Below are 14,453 nucleotides of genomic sequence, written 5' to 3'. Positions count from 1 at the left end.
ATATGCTCCTGAGGCATCTTCTCTTGTTATCACACAGAGTGCAGACACGCTATGCTATGCCAGCCTTCTCTAGTATTCCTGATCTCCTATAAACACCACATGGTTCCACACATTTCATCTGCTTTATATCTTCAAAAGGAAGATATTATTTGGGGAATTTATGGGAATGTACTTAATTCAAAGGAGGTTCATGAGCATTCTTGCTTATGTTTTGAGGATGAGTTATCTAATGAGAAAGACCCATTAAATTGAGGAAGATGATTCTCAACATACTTTGAGTAGAATATGATGATTTCTTTTTTTCCTTCATTTGTGCCCCTCGGATCTCTAGTTGCCACTGGAACAGAGGGAATATGCCCAGCAAGAAGCCTCTATTACCATTCCTACTTGTGACTGCACAACTTGAGGGTCTGCTGCAAAGAGAGCTGGCAGCTGAGACAACACGGCTCTGATAGGGAGCAGTCTCTTTTCCAACCTATAATCTTTCCGCTACTGATATAAATGAGTCTGATCCCTAAAGATTACAGGGTGCAGGACTTCCCACCTTCTTGAAAACATTTTGAGTCTATGTATCACTTTATATTTCTCTTTATGCAACCAAAAGAGGCCTGACAGCAGGATCAGAGGTATCTGTAAAGCCAATCACGTCTGCTCTTGCAGAAATAGGAGCAAAATGTGAAGTTATAAGAACAGTGAAAAGCTATCATCATTTAAGTCAAGTCTCCATTTAACCACATTTAATCTCATTATCACCCATATAACATGCTCCATTTTCTCTTTGGAAGGAGAGGCATCAGTCCCACTGGATACAGTCATTCTTTTTTGAATGCTTTCAGGGCCCCAGGGAGACACCTGAAACATAAGGAGGAAAGCAACTCTCTTATTCAAAGAAAGAAAAGCACAAAAGATGCTCTCACTTTGTGAGAAGCTTTACTTAAAGCAGGACAGAAACCCAAAATGTTCAAGGAAGGGCTTCTGAGTAACAGGAGGAATAAGCAAAGGTGGGAGAGAGGCCTTTCATATCAAGGGATGTTGTGATGTCTTATCTCCAGTACTGGAGATATTGGAGCCAGAATTTAAATACATCAACTGCTGCTGTACACTGACAGCAGAGCAAATCCCTGATTAGGTTGGGCACCAGCATAAAGCAAACATGACAGACTATTGACAGTGACACCTCTACCAAAGAGTTTCACCTGCTACCATCAGAATATGCATTCAGGAACCAGGACAGCAAACCCTTGCAATGGGTAAGAGCAATGCACTTTACATCCCAGGGACTTTTTAGTAGTTTGGAACACATCTGCTGGAGCCCATCAACATCCTGCAACACAACAACCTCCAGCCTCAAGTCTGAATGTGTGATGGACAGATACAAGCCTGTGACAAAGCATTTGGGAAACGCATACATCTTTTTAAATATAACATTTTTAGTGAGGTTTTCAGTTTGCTCACTAGAGCTCAATTCAGTCAGTATGGCAACTGTACACCATGTATCACTACATTTTGACCAGCAAATCAGCCAGATCTGCAGCTTTTTAGTGAAGACAGCTAATGCAACAGAGCATTAGCTCTGTAGTTAATGGAGTTCTGGGCCAAAAAACACCCACTGTTAACGGAGAGCTGTCCAGGAGTAGCCTTGAGCAGATTCCTCACCTCAGTTCCTGTATGTTTGATATGCACTTGGTTATGCTTTCCTGTGTGATCTACCAGTCTGGAAGCCAATGGGTAATGTTACCTTTAAGTCTTAATTTCAATCAGGTCTAAGCCATATTTAGTTAATTTCCCAGCAATTAAAGACGCATTCAGTCAGTTTTACATCAATGTGTTTTGAAGTAGGGAACACAAGGTTCTGGAGATGCTGGCTGAAGACCCAGACAGCTCTGTGCTGACAGCAGGAAGAGTGTAGGCTGCAACTACTGCTCATTCTGGAGTTACTACATTATGAGTAGACTTTGATGGTCAAACTCCCGCCATCTGTATTTCTGCTTATTGGACTCTGCTCATCTTGCTATATACCAAAGCTGGAAAAAGTCTTTCTGTTCAGTCCACCAGCTATTGTTCAGAAAAATACAACTACATTGCTTTAGAAAAAAAATCAAACAAACAGCACCCCATTGGCTAAGACTCTTATTTCAGCACACACAAACATGTTTTGTGACCTTCCCAAGGCCATGTTTCTGTAGAATTTAAATATTTTACTAATTCTAAATATGAGAAAACTGTACCTTCCAGTAAGCCAACCAAGACTGCTGAAACACATTACAGCATAACTCCTGACTCCCAACAAGACAAGCAGCATAACATTTCCAGTATGTTACAAGAATATTGGCTACACAGGCTCATTTTTCATTTTTCTTACAAGGATAAAAGTGGGAAGGTTCAGGACACATTACAGCATATCCAAGATACAGCATTAACACCCTCCAATCACAAGCATTGTTATATAAAATTGTTCAAAGTTATGGCACATAGAATCACAAAAGTTTATGTTTGAAGGTTCCTTTAGCACTTACCTGCTTTAAAGTCTTGCTCAAAGCAAAGTCAGCTTTGAAGATAGGACTGACTTAAGTCAGGACAAGAGAGAGCCTTGTCCAGTCAGCTCTTGTCTCCACAGAAGGACATGGCCAGTAGGTCAAGACAAGTCATTTTCCTCAACTCAGCACCCATGAGACAGCCCCAAAGTATTGGGCCCAGCACTTTGGGCTCCCCAGTGAAAGAAAGGACATTGACAAACTGGAGTCAGAAGAACTGGTTTCTCCATACAGAAGCAACAGTATTAAGTAACACCAGTACCAATTTTTTGGCCAATCTAGTAGAGACAGTTGCCTTTTTTTGTCATTGCAAAATATTGATTCTTAAGGTTCTAAGGAATGGCTATAAAATTTAAAATAAATTATTAAATTTATATTACCTTTATATTTAAATGTAATAATTTATATTTTAAATAAAAGTATTTTATTTTCCATTTCTGAGAGTCAGTTTCTGGCTGTCCGATTTCAAATGGTTTCTTCTCTAGTAAGTTTGTATTCCAGAGACACCACACTTTAACCTGATGCTTCCAAACAAGCACACCTCTTGCCTTTCATATTTACTTTTACTCCCAAATCCTGACCAAATTTGTATATTTAGAGGTTCCTAGAGTCTGTTTTAAAGCACATGAATTTTTTTGGAAAAAAAAACATCAGCAAGGAAACATACCATTTGTTTCAGTGTCACAGTCCCCTTCAAATATCAGAACTCTTACCGTTAATAACATGTACATATCTCAGGGGGATTTTCACAGACATTACAGGAAAGCAATCAGCCTTAAGCAATGTCCTTGTGAAACGTACAGCATACACACTTTTATTACAGCTGTACAGCTTCAAATGTCTGCTTCATGGCATATGTAATATGTGCAAAAGCACCTGCTTCTAACACACTAACACTCAATCACAGAATGCAACAGCTGCACGTACAAATAAAGTTATTACGCTTAACACAAAATACATTTTATCTGGAATATTTTTTGCCGCCCTCCGTGCACAGGAAAGCAATGTTGCATCACCGAAAAATCCCCGAACAGATACCAGCAGAGCCAACACAACTTCCCCCCTGTGGGTCAGGATGGCCGAGCGGTCTAAGGCGCTGCGTTCAGGTCGCAGTCTCCCCTGGAGGCGTGGGTTCGAATCCCACTTCTGACAGCCCCCTTTTTGAGCCGCGCTGCAGGATTTTGTGTTTGTCCCCTTTGGAAAAAAAGGGGCCGAGGGAAGAATTATCGCGCTCCGCAGCTTCCTGAGGGGGAAAGCGGGAGGTCCAGCTCTCGTCATCCTGGTATCTGCTGACAGCAGGTGCGGAAATGGTTCAAAGATGTCAAGAGAGACACTAGGAAACACTTATTTACTGAGAAAGCGATAAACTGGAACCTCTTCCCAGAGAGGTGGTCCTTGCCCCAAGACAGTGTGCTAGAGGCTTGTGGACGATCCACTTAAAAACTTGCTTTAACATTTGGTCAGGCAGCTGATGATCACTGCAGGTGCCTACCAAATGAACTTTCTATTCCGTTCTATTCTAAAATTTAAAAATGGTGTCCTAAATTAAAATAGGAAATCTAATTGTTTCAGCCTAAAGCAGGGAGCAGCTCATAGTGCAGCCCCCAAGATCTGGTGGGGTTTTGCTTGCTCTCCACCACCACGGCTGCAGCAGCCCCCCACTTTCCCTGCACCAGCTCTGATGCACCTCACCTGTGCACTGAGAAATGTTACTGCCCCAAGATGGGCTTCTGCTGCTTTAGGGAGGGGCATCCACCTGCCAGGCAATCACCTGCCGGGTTCTGCCACTTGCTTAAGTGGTAGGAGAAGTGGAGTGAGCAAAGGAGAGCACAAAAAGAAGGCAAAACCTCCCTCTCTCCCTTCTGCCAGAGGTGAGCAGTTATTTCGGCTCCAGAGCTTCACTAAAACTACAGCTTCCAGCTCAATACTAGATGTTTTTTTCTTACTTTTAACTTGCTCTCCAAAATATTCTGGATATTGCTTTGTCTTCCAGATATGAATCAGTAAACTAATTAAATTTCATGTTATATATTTGGAGTTAAATACAAATTAAGTGAAATCATAGAATACAAAGTATTGCTGAGAAATAAGATCACTAACAACAGTCACAAGAACATTCTTCCCATGAATGAAGTGGAAGACTAGGATTTTTAGTTAATGTTAAGTATCCAGCATGCAAACACTCAGCAGACACACAACAATAACCTCTGAAAACATATAACACTAGATCATTATAAATGAGCAGCTAAAACAGGTGAATCAATGGATAACTATTGCAGGGGAAGAAACAAACTGAGGTAGTGCTTTAATTATGTGATAACAACAAACTCTGACAAAGGTAACTTATTCCTTCCATCTGCAACTACTACTAAACAATCCTTGAGTAGAGGGTTTACCTGCATGAAATACTTCTCTTCCATACCTTGTGTACAGAAAATATATATTTGGTTTTCTCCAGTACTTAACCCATGAGGTGATGTTAATCCATCAATTCTTACTAGGCAAACAGCACAACAGGCTGTCAACATATAAAGAGATGCTTTCACCTCCTCGAACAATGCAAAAAGTGTTTAATTCTGCATCCCTGACAGCAATTCTACCAGTACTGGAATTATGAAAGCAGCACATTTGCCTGCTATGAACTCACAGCAAGCTCAATATACCTGGATCTGCCAAACAAAAATCGATAGGCAGCCACCTAAAGCAGTAACCCTGAACACTGAAGCTGCAGGACACGGAGCTGGCTGCTGTGGGATCCACTTTGGATAAAACCTGAAATCAACATCAAGTCCCACCAACACAATTTACAATAGCAGTATATTATCTACCTTCCAGAGGCACCAAATCAATATTATTAGACATAATTTGATCTAAACTAAGAGTGCATACTCTTCCTAAAGTTTGAAGAAAAAATATTACCAAGGTAGAAATATATATAGATATACATATAAACCATTAAATAATTGTATGTCAGAAGATGAACAGCAACATTGAGGTCTTGAACCTCTTTAGCTTCATTTCAATTATAGTATGAATACTGAGATCATCTAAATCAGAACAGATGTACCTACAATATGAGATGATTTAAGCATCCTAGAAAACTACAACTAGAAGACCATTAAATAATTATGCATTTAAATACCTATTCAGGATGTGGGAATCAGCCTGACCAGAATTCCAGATCAAGCAACCAAAGAAGAATTACACCCCCACCCTAAACCTTGGGAGACATTTGTTTAAGTTGTGGTGATCCCAGATCCCTATGTTAATACCTCATGGATATTCCTAACCCTCATTTCACAGTTGATTATCACCACTCCCAGTTCCTAGAATGTTCTCCCTTCCTTGTATCCCCATTGGCCCTCAACTGATGCAGTGTTTCACCCAACCCACTGGACCCTGCCTTCCCTTACTCCACCCTCTGCACCACTCTCCCCTGTACTCACTGGACCCTAACCTCAATTCCACCCTCTATCTTGCCCCATATTTATACCCTGGGCCTCCCTGTATCTTTGTCTTCCACCACTGGCTCCTAAAGAGACCTTGTCCCCTCGGCCACTGTATTTGGATTTTTGGGCCTCATCCCACATTTACTTTCATAATTAAAGTGTTTTATGTTGCTAAGTTGTGGTCGTCGTACCACTCTTATTTTTGCCACCATTTGCCCTGATATCTGAGAACCCTAAAAAGTATTGTCAGGGACCATCCTCGACCTTGATATTAGGATTTTAGTTTTTTTCCACAATCCCTTCCTGAGCCTACTTTAATCCCTACTGAGAAGCTTGCATGCAGGGCAGAGAGAGAGAACTACAAAGGGCTCCTGCCATCACTCAAGATAAGAAAAGCCCTAGTTCCAGTGGCAGTTCACAAGTTACAGTAATTTCACGAATACAAGCCGCACCAATTTGACCAAAATTTTGGTGGAAACCCGGAAGTGCGGCCAATATTCCGGGGCGGCTAATACATTAACAAAATTCTAAAAGCTGCCAACACGGAAGTGAGAGCCCGCGGCAGCCCCAAGCCAAGCTGGAGCCCGGCCGGCCCTGGCAGAGGTGGGAAAGCCGGGCAGAGGCGGGGCCAGCAGTGTGGGGGGCGGGCGGCTGAGCCTGAGCCAGCAGGGCGGGGCAGGGGGGCGGCAGAGCCCGGGCCAGCAGGGCGGGGGAGCCCGGGAGAACTGGGGCTAGCATTGCAGGGGAGCATGGCAGAAGCAGGAAGGCCGGTGGGTGGGGCTGCCTGGCAGCAGGGGAAGCCCAGCAGAATCGGGGCCAGCAGGGTGGGGGAGCCCGGCGGTGCAGGGGTCTGCAGTGCCGGCCAGGGCGAGGAAACGCGGCGGCGGTGCCGACGGGAGGGGGCGGCCGGCGAGCCCGCCGGCGGGGCTAGCGAACGCGGCGCGGCCGGCGAGCCCGCCGGCGGGGCTAGCGAACGCGGCAGCGGGGCAGTGCTGACGGGAGAGGGGGGCCAGCGAGCCTGGCGGCGGCGGCAGCACCACCCAGCCAGCCCCGCCGAGCCGTGGCGCTGAGCTGGGCCACCCGGCCCCGTCGGCAACCATGAGCGGGCCGAGCCTTCCTGGCCCCGCCCCGAGCCAGTAAAGCCCGCTATGCCGCGATCCTGTTACTAATTGGCCAATTTGTGAAAGCTGCGCACGGATTCTCGCTACGAACGAAAGTGCGGCTAATATTCGGGGTGCGGCTTATCTATTGACAAAGACAGCAACATTGTCGAGGCACCGGGGGTGCGGCTTATAATCCGTGCGGCTTGTATTCGTGAAACTACTGTACTTCGAAACAGCAGCAACATTACAGATGGACAGAGCCACAGGATAAGAACTCTTCAGCCTAGTTTGTAGTTAACAGCGTTTCCCTTCTAGTAACACGTTGTAATGGGTAAATTATACATGCAGCTAAAATTTAGTTTGGGTTTTCAACTTAATCACAAGAAAACCCCATAGTATTCTTCCAAGCCAACTCTTCCATAATTACAAATTAGAAGAATAAACAAAACTAAAAAGGGAGAGGGAAGGTTAACCCTAGGCCATCATAAACAACAGAAATCATAGGAGTTAATTAGGAAATCTCTGTATAAATTTAAATTCCTTTTCTCAAGCAGATAATTTTCCCTCAATTAAAGGCCTGAACAGAACTAAATAATCAGTCAAATCCTTCATTAACGCTATGTATGTAACAGTCACTTTGACAAGTAAGCACCAAATGTTGGTAAAACACATGGAAACTTACAGAACTGACTGAAACTAATTCTGTGGAGACAAGTCTCTTCCTATAAATTTGCTTTCAGAAGCTTTCATAAGATGGACTAGACAAGCTAGAGATGTATTTGAGGGGTGGAAAATAATCACTTAAAAATCTGATTATCAGCATGTATGCTTGGTATTCATAATGCTTATATCTGCACTCTTATTTGCATTCTCTTTAGTGATGCTAGGAAACTCCTCACACAAATATGTGCAGCTCTGTAGTCAATTTAAAGCCAAAATAATCATGTTAGCTAGACAAGATCTTCAGGCTTAAACAACTTTCATTAGTAAAGGAAGCACTTGATCAGCTTTTTCTGAGATAGAAACTGCATATATCTTAGCCATTACTAGTCACTAGGACTGAGACCAAACTCTCAACATTTGCATGTGTTGTGAATATGTCTGTGAGAAAATGTCACAAGGTGAGAAGTACAGAAAAACAAAGGGCTCAGTTTTTTGGTTTTTTTTTTTTTTTTTTTTTTTTTTTTTTTTTTTTTTTTTTTCTCTCTATGGTATGGTACACAAGGCAGCACTTCTGTTAAATAAGATACAGAGAATGGCAATTTTTTTTTCTTTCTCTTCTTTAAGAAGGGGACTATACATTTTTCCAAACAAATGTATTTTGTGGTGCCAATGCAAAAAGGAGGCAAAAGCCACAGAAAGCTGTTGTGCTCTACTAAAGGCCAGTTTGCTTTAAGGAAGCCTCTATTAAATACAACCTTTAAATTAATAAGGATTCCCTTGCAGCTTCAGCCAGAGCTGTACATGAGAGCAGAGCCCTTATTGACCAGAATGAGAAAGAACAGAGGCAGACCCCACACTCTTTGAAATCCCCTTGAAGGGGTTTCAGGGAAATAGATAACTTTATGGGCAAGCTGGGACTCCACTATTACCACTACTACACCATCCTACACGGGAGGATATTGCCACATAGAACTTACTACTTCAGATAATTTTTTTTCTCACAAACAAATGGTTATCAGCAAACTTTCCTCATCCTGCTTTTAGGAATGTTGCCCATGGACTAGGGGAGAATACAGCACAGCAGAGACCATCTCATCTGCTCATCACAAAGCACAATAGATACCCAGGTCTGATCTTGCCACTCAGCATGAGTCACTGAATGACTGAAATAAATGGGAACTACTTCCAGTGTTCCTCTCCTGACACCAAAGCCACACATCACTTTGAAAAGATTTAGATGAAGTTCAGACAAGGATATGCTAAGTATGTGGACACTGGAGAGTTTTGAGACATCCCATTACTTCTACTATTCGTTAGTGGATAGGACAGGATATTTCCAACACTTTCTGGTTTTCAAGGGTTTTTTTTAAAACCAAAGTGAAAAGAATAATCAGGATAGCACAGTTCACCTGCTCCCTAAGTCATTGAAGCAAGCCTACACTGACAGTTCAAAGCATGTCTGAATTTGCACTTATCTTACCGAGAAACAATATATTACCAGCTGCTAATGGTTTTGGGGCTTTTTGCCCTAATGAATCTGCCTTGAAAGGCCTCTACCTGGGGTTCCATGCTGTTCACAGTTATTGAAACATGAAAATTGGACTAACTCTGTTAAGAACATTGATGGTTACCTCTGATGTTAATTAAACATCAGTTTTATGAACTGGAACCAATTCAGACAATGCAAGCCAATCATTGTATTAAAGATAATGCATGCAGCAGCTCATCTCAGTACAGGCATCCTGGATCTCTACTGGCATAACTTATACTGCAGAGGGGCAGGCCCAAAGGGCAGTTTTGACATGAGCAAACAGGTGCCTGGAAAGTGAAAGCAACACAGAGCTGTTTCTGATAGCATAGAGACCTTTGTGACAGCAGAGGCAAAAAGCTAACTGCCACAAGCCACACCTGCATCTGGACTTCCTATAGAGACACAGAATGTGGGGCAGCTTGTTATTCTTTCTGCTGCTAGTGCTCTTCATAAAAATTAAATAAAACAGTATTTTTTGTTAGGCATGCCTGTCCTTTTGCAAAAGCCACATTCCCCTTTTAAAGGCAATGCTGTCTTTTTACTGTCAGTCAAACCACTAGTTGTTAGCTGCTAGAAATAGTAACCCTTATCTCAGAGTGGTAATGTCACACTCATGTTTAACTGGAATTAACTTATCTTCCCATTCCTTCAGTGCCCCTGCTAGGCTCTGGCAGCTCCCACCCTCCCCTGCACAGCGTTAGTTGGATGGTCCCCATTGCTGCTGCACAGCTACACAGCCTCCTCACCAAAGCAGCCAGGATCTTCACTGTCTCCTCCTCAAAGAGGAGGATCCACCAGGCTTACATCATACAAATAAGAAAACAAAGCCTCATGCAAAATCTCAGTGTCAAAGGAGATGGGCTGCCCTGCCTGGATCGCAGGTGTAGCTGCATTGCTTTACCCTCCTCTCCTAAATTATCTGTTCTCCACGGTTAGACTTATTCCTTATCTGCAGTCTAGCCCAGTACCCTCTTAACATAAGGAAGAATATCCATGCTGGATCAGACCAATGGTCAGCCCAGCTCAGCATCCTCTGGGATGGTGGCCAAGACCAGCCCCGAGACAGAGACCTATACAGACAGTGGTAATCAGCAGGACAAAGCTCCATTGCTTTTCAAGGTTTCTTATTGCAGAGGTATTTCTTTGTTTCATACCCTGCAAGAAGGTCACTGGGGCTGGTGGGACCTCTTAGGATCCTTCTCACTCAGAGCCAGCTCAGCTGCAGCAGATTGATCAGGGCCACAGCCATTTTTGATTGTCTGCCAGGATAGAGACCAATCATGTGGCAAACTTTCAGTATTTGATCACCTTCCCATTAATCGAGTGGGGTTTGGACATTTTCTGAAAGTTTCAGCATTCACATGCTGCTGCAAAACATTCCAGAGCCTGCCTATGCAGCTGTGTGCAAGCCAGTGTATGGGTAAGGGCAATGTTCCTCATATCTTCCTACACTCTGCTCTACCTTAATGTGAAGCAATGATCTTATAAAAGTTTTAAGACCACAACATTCATTACTTTAATTGGAATACTCCAAGATAAATCATGTATCTTGGTGTATTTGGTTTCTGGATTTTCCCTAAGTTGTTCATAAGGCTTTCTGTCTTTGTCATGAGCTGTGGAGGCATCTAGCATTGCTCCACAATACCCAGAGAAACAAGATCATTCTGTTTACAACTAGTTTATCATAACAAATGCCAAAATATTTCTCATCTCTCACAGTAATAAAAGTCAGGCAAAACGCAATGATTTGCCAATAGGTAAATGGCCTTTTAATGGCATCTTCAGTTCTTAGAACTACTCTCATAGCTTTTTTGCTCTTACTGTGCATCTGTTGCATTTATTTCTCCCCTTGCCAGGAGACTCCCCATTTACTATAGATATTTGAAAGAAGTATACAGGCTAAAGAAAGCTTCAGTGTTCAGACTCACATTTTCATAACATTAGCAGAAATAGAGAAAGATATTAGAATATAATTTTAGAAAGGTTTAGGTTGGAAGGGTCATCTAGCTCCAACCTCCCTGCCATGGGCAGGGACACTTCCCACTACACCAGGGTGCCTCAAAGTCATATTTGAATACTCGAGTACTTCCAAGTAGCCACAACTTCTCTGGATAGCCTGGTCCATGATTTCAACATTTTCATGGTAAGGAATTTCTTCCTTACATCTAATCTAAACTTACCCCTGGTAGTTTAAATACATTACTCCTTGTCCCACCACTCTATGTCCTTGTAAAAAGTCCCTCTCCAGTTTTTCCATAGCCCCTCTTTGGGTGCTGAAAGGTGCTATGAGGTCTTCCTGGAGCCTTCCCTTTTCCAGGCTGAGCAGCCCCCAGCTCTCTCAGCCTGACTGCCCAGGACAGGTGTTTCAGCCTTCTGACCATCTTTGCTTCTCTTGTCTGGACTTGTTCCAGCAGGTTCATTTCCTTCTTGTGTTGGGGGCTGGACACAACATTCCAGGTGGGATCTCACAAGAGCAGAGCTGAGGAGCAGAATCCCCTCCATTGCCCTGCTGGCCACACTGCCTTTGATGCAGCCCATCAAATTTGGCTTTCTGGGCTGTGAGCACACTTTGTCAGCACATCCCAAGCTATCAGTCCACCAACATCCCGAAGTTCCTTTCCTCAGGGCTGCTCTCAATCCATCCTTGTCTCAAGGTATGCCACAACCATTTTGTAAGGTCTTGTATTTGTTGAACTTCATGAGGTTGGAATGGGCTCACTTCTCAAGCTTGTCCATGCCCCTCTGGATGGCATCCCTTCCCTTCAGTACATCAACCACACCACCTAGGCTTGGTGTCGTTGCCAAACTTGCCAAGGGTGCCTGCCAGGTTCAATCCTCCTGCCCATGTCCTCAACAAAGCTGTCAAACAGCAGCAGTCAGCAATTCTGACTCCTGAAAAAGGCCACTTTTTACAGATCTGCACATGGATATTGAGCCCTCAACAGCAACTTTTTGATTTTGACCAACCAGTCAGTTCTTTATCCACCAAAAGAGGTGCATCCATCAAATCCATGTCAGAGGATATCACAGCGTCAAATGCTTTGCACAAGTCCCAGTAGATGACATCTGTTGCTCTTGCTTTATCTACCAACACTAACCCCATCACAGAAGGCCACCAGATTTTTCAGGTATGATTTACTCTTAGTGAAACTGTTGTGTCTGTCACCAATCATATCCTTATTTTGCATGTGCCTTAGCACAATTTGTAGGAGAATCTGCTCCATGGTCTGCCCAGGCACAGAGCTGAGACCAACTGGCTTGTAGTTCCTCAGGTCTTTTTGTTTTCCTCCTTTTTAAAACTAGGTGTTGTTTCCCCCTTTCCAGTCAGTGGGAACTTCACCAGACTGCTAGGACTTCTCAAGTATTACAGATAGTGGCTTAGAAACTCCTCTGAGAATTCCCTCAGGTGCCACAGCTGCATCTCATCAGGTCTTGTGGACTGTGCATCTTTATGTTCCTTAGTCTTGAGCCTGATCCTCTCCACAGTGTTGTTCTTCATTCTCCTGGTTCCCGCCTTTGCTTTCTGCCACTTGGGCAGCGTGGCTGGAGTACTTGTGGCTGAGGAATGAGGCAAAAGAGGCATTGGATACCTCAACCTTCTTCATACCCCAAGTAACAAGATCTCCTATTTCCTTCTGGAGAGGGCCCACAATTTCCCTAGTCTGTCTTTTATTGCTGATATTCCTATAGAAACTTTTCTTGTTGCCCTTGATGTTCCTGACTAGATTTGATTCTATCGGTTTTAGTTTTCCACACTCAACTCCTGATTGCCCAAACAATTTCTCTGTATTCCTCCCAAGCCACCTGTCCTTGCTTCTACACTCTTTTCTGAGTTTGAGTTTAGTTCTTCTTCATCCACAAAGGCCTCCAAACATTTTTTCCTGATTTCCTATTTGTTGGGATGCATATCTTCCGAGTTTGAAGGCTATCTGTGAATATCAACCAGTTTTCTTTATTTCCTCCTTCCTACAAATCTTTATGCCATGGTACTCTACCAAGAGAAGTATTTCAAGAGGGACAAGGTCTGCTTTCCTGAAGTCCAGGGTAGTGAATTGCTGCGCACTCTCCTTGTTGCCCTAAAGGGTATTGAACTCCACCCTTTCATGGTCACTGGTCCCCTCCAGCCTCCCTTGTGGGGTGAGAACAAGGTCCAACATAGCACCTCTCCTTTCTGGCTCCTCTAGCCCTTGGAAAAGGAAGTTACCATCAGTGCTTTCCAGGAGCCTCCTAAATTGTTTATACTCTGCTAAATTGTCCCTTCAACAGATTTCAGAATGGTTGAGGCCCCCCATGAGAGCCAGGGCTTGTAAGAATACAAGGCAGCTCCTATCTGAAGAGAGCCTCTTCCACTCAGTTTTCCTGCTTGGGTGGACCGTAGCAGACCTATAATGTCACCTGTCCCTGCCCTCCCTTTAGTTCTGACCCAAAAGCCATTGGTCAGTTCTTCATCCCAGGTACAGCTGGTCACTGACATAAAGGGTGATGCCTCTCCATTTTCCTTCCTGTCCTTCCTACAGAGCCTGTATCTTTCCATTCGAACACTCCAGCCACAGCTCCAGCCACAGGAATCATCCCATCACATCTGTGACATTGGAAAATCAGACATTTCTGTGTTCAGAAACTAACCTTGTCCATGTTAAGAAACCAACAAAAAACAAAAAAGGGTGGGGGGCACTTTAGGAATGGGGGAAGCTTCCACCTGAGTACAGTTCACAGAAGAACGTGCATTTAAACTAAGATGTCATACAGAGGAACAAAAGAGTTCATCACAACAGGGCTTAAGTGCTGTCCTTCCACTGTGGTTATTTAACGCAAAGAACTCAGTTACATTACAGATGGAAGGTCAAACAGGGACAAAAGCCAAGACTGATCATCCCTAGTTCCTCATTGAGTTTGTTACTCCATTGAGTGTTGAGAAAACTCCATTTCTTCTGGAAAAAAATTTAGTGAACAAGAAAGCAGGTTTCTACCTTGGTTGAAAGATGGATAAAACGGTGGAAAGCACTCTGTATTAAGGCCTTAGAAAGATTATAAGGATTAAGGCAAATACAATATGACATAAGAAGCCCTGTACAAAAAAAAGGGTTGCCCCTTTGAGCTTTTCTGGAATACAGATAGAAGAAAAAGTTATATACCAAACACTTACCAAAATAAATTATGGACCATATCTAGT

The 14,453-nt window shown here is 43.4% G+C and overlaps 1 protein-coding gene and 1 non-coding gene across 10 annotated transcripts in view; one reads left to right on the top strand and one right to left on the bottom strand.

Annotated features, from left to right (window-relative positions):
• Positions 1-14,453, bottom strand: part of OXR1 (oxidation resistance 1) — a 282,332-nt gene that overhangs the window by 221,630 nt on the left and 46,249 nt on the right. The gene's annotated exons all lie outside the window — the stretch shown is intronic.
• Positions 3,604-3,686, top strand: TRNAL-CAG. The gene has a single exon. It is a non-coding gene; the product is annotated as a tRNA-Leu (tRNA).

Source organism: Catharus ustulatus, chromosome 1 (assembly GCF_009819885.2).
Source record: "Catharus ustulatus isolate bCatUst1 chromosome 1, bCatUst1.pri.v2, whole genome shotgun sequence".
NCBI classification, from domain to species: Eukaryota; Metazoa; Chordata; class Aves; order Passeriformes; family Turdidae; genus Catharus; species Catharus ustulatus.
Note: the sequence above shows the minus strand (reverse complement) of the source record. Positions and strands in the feature narration are given on the sequence as shown.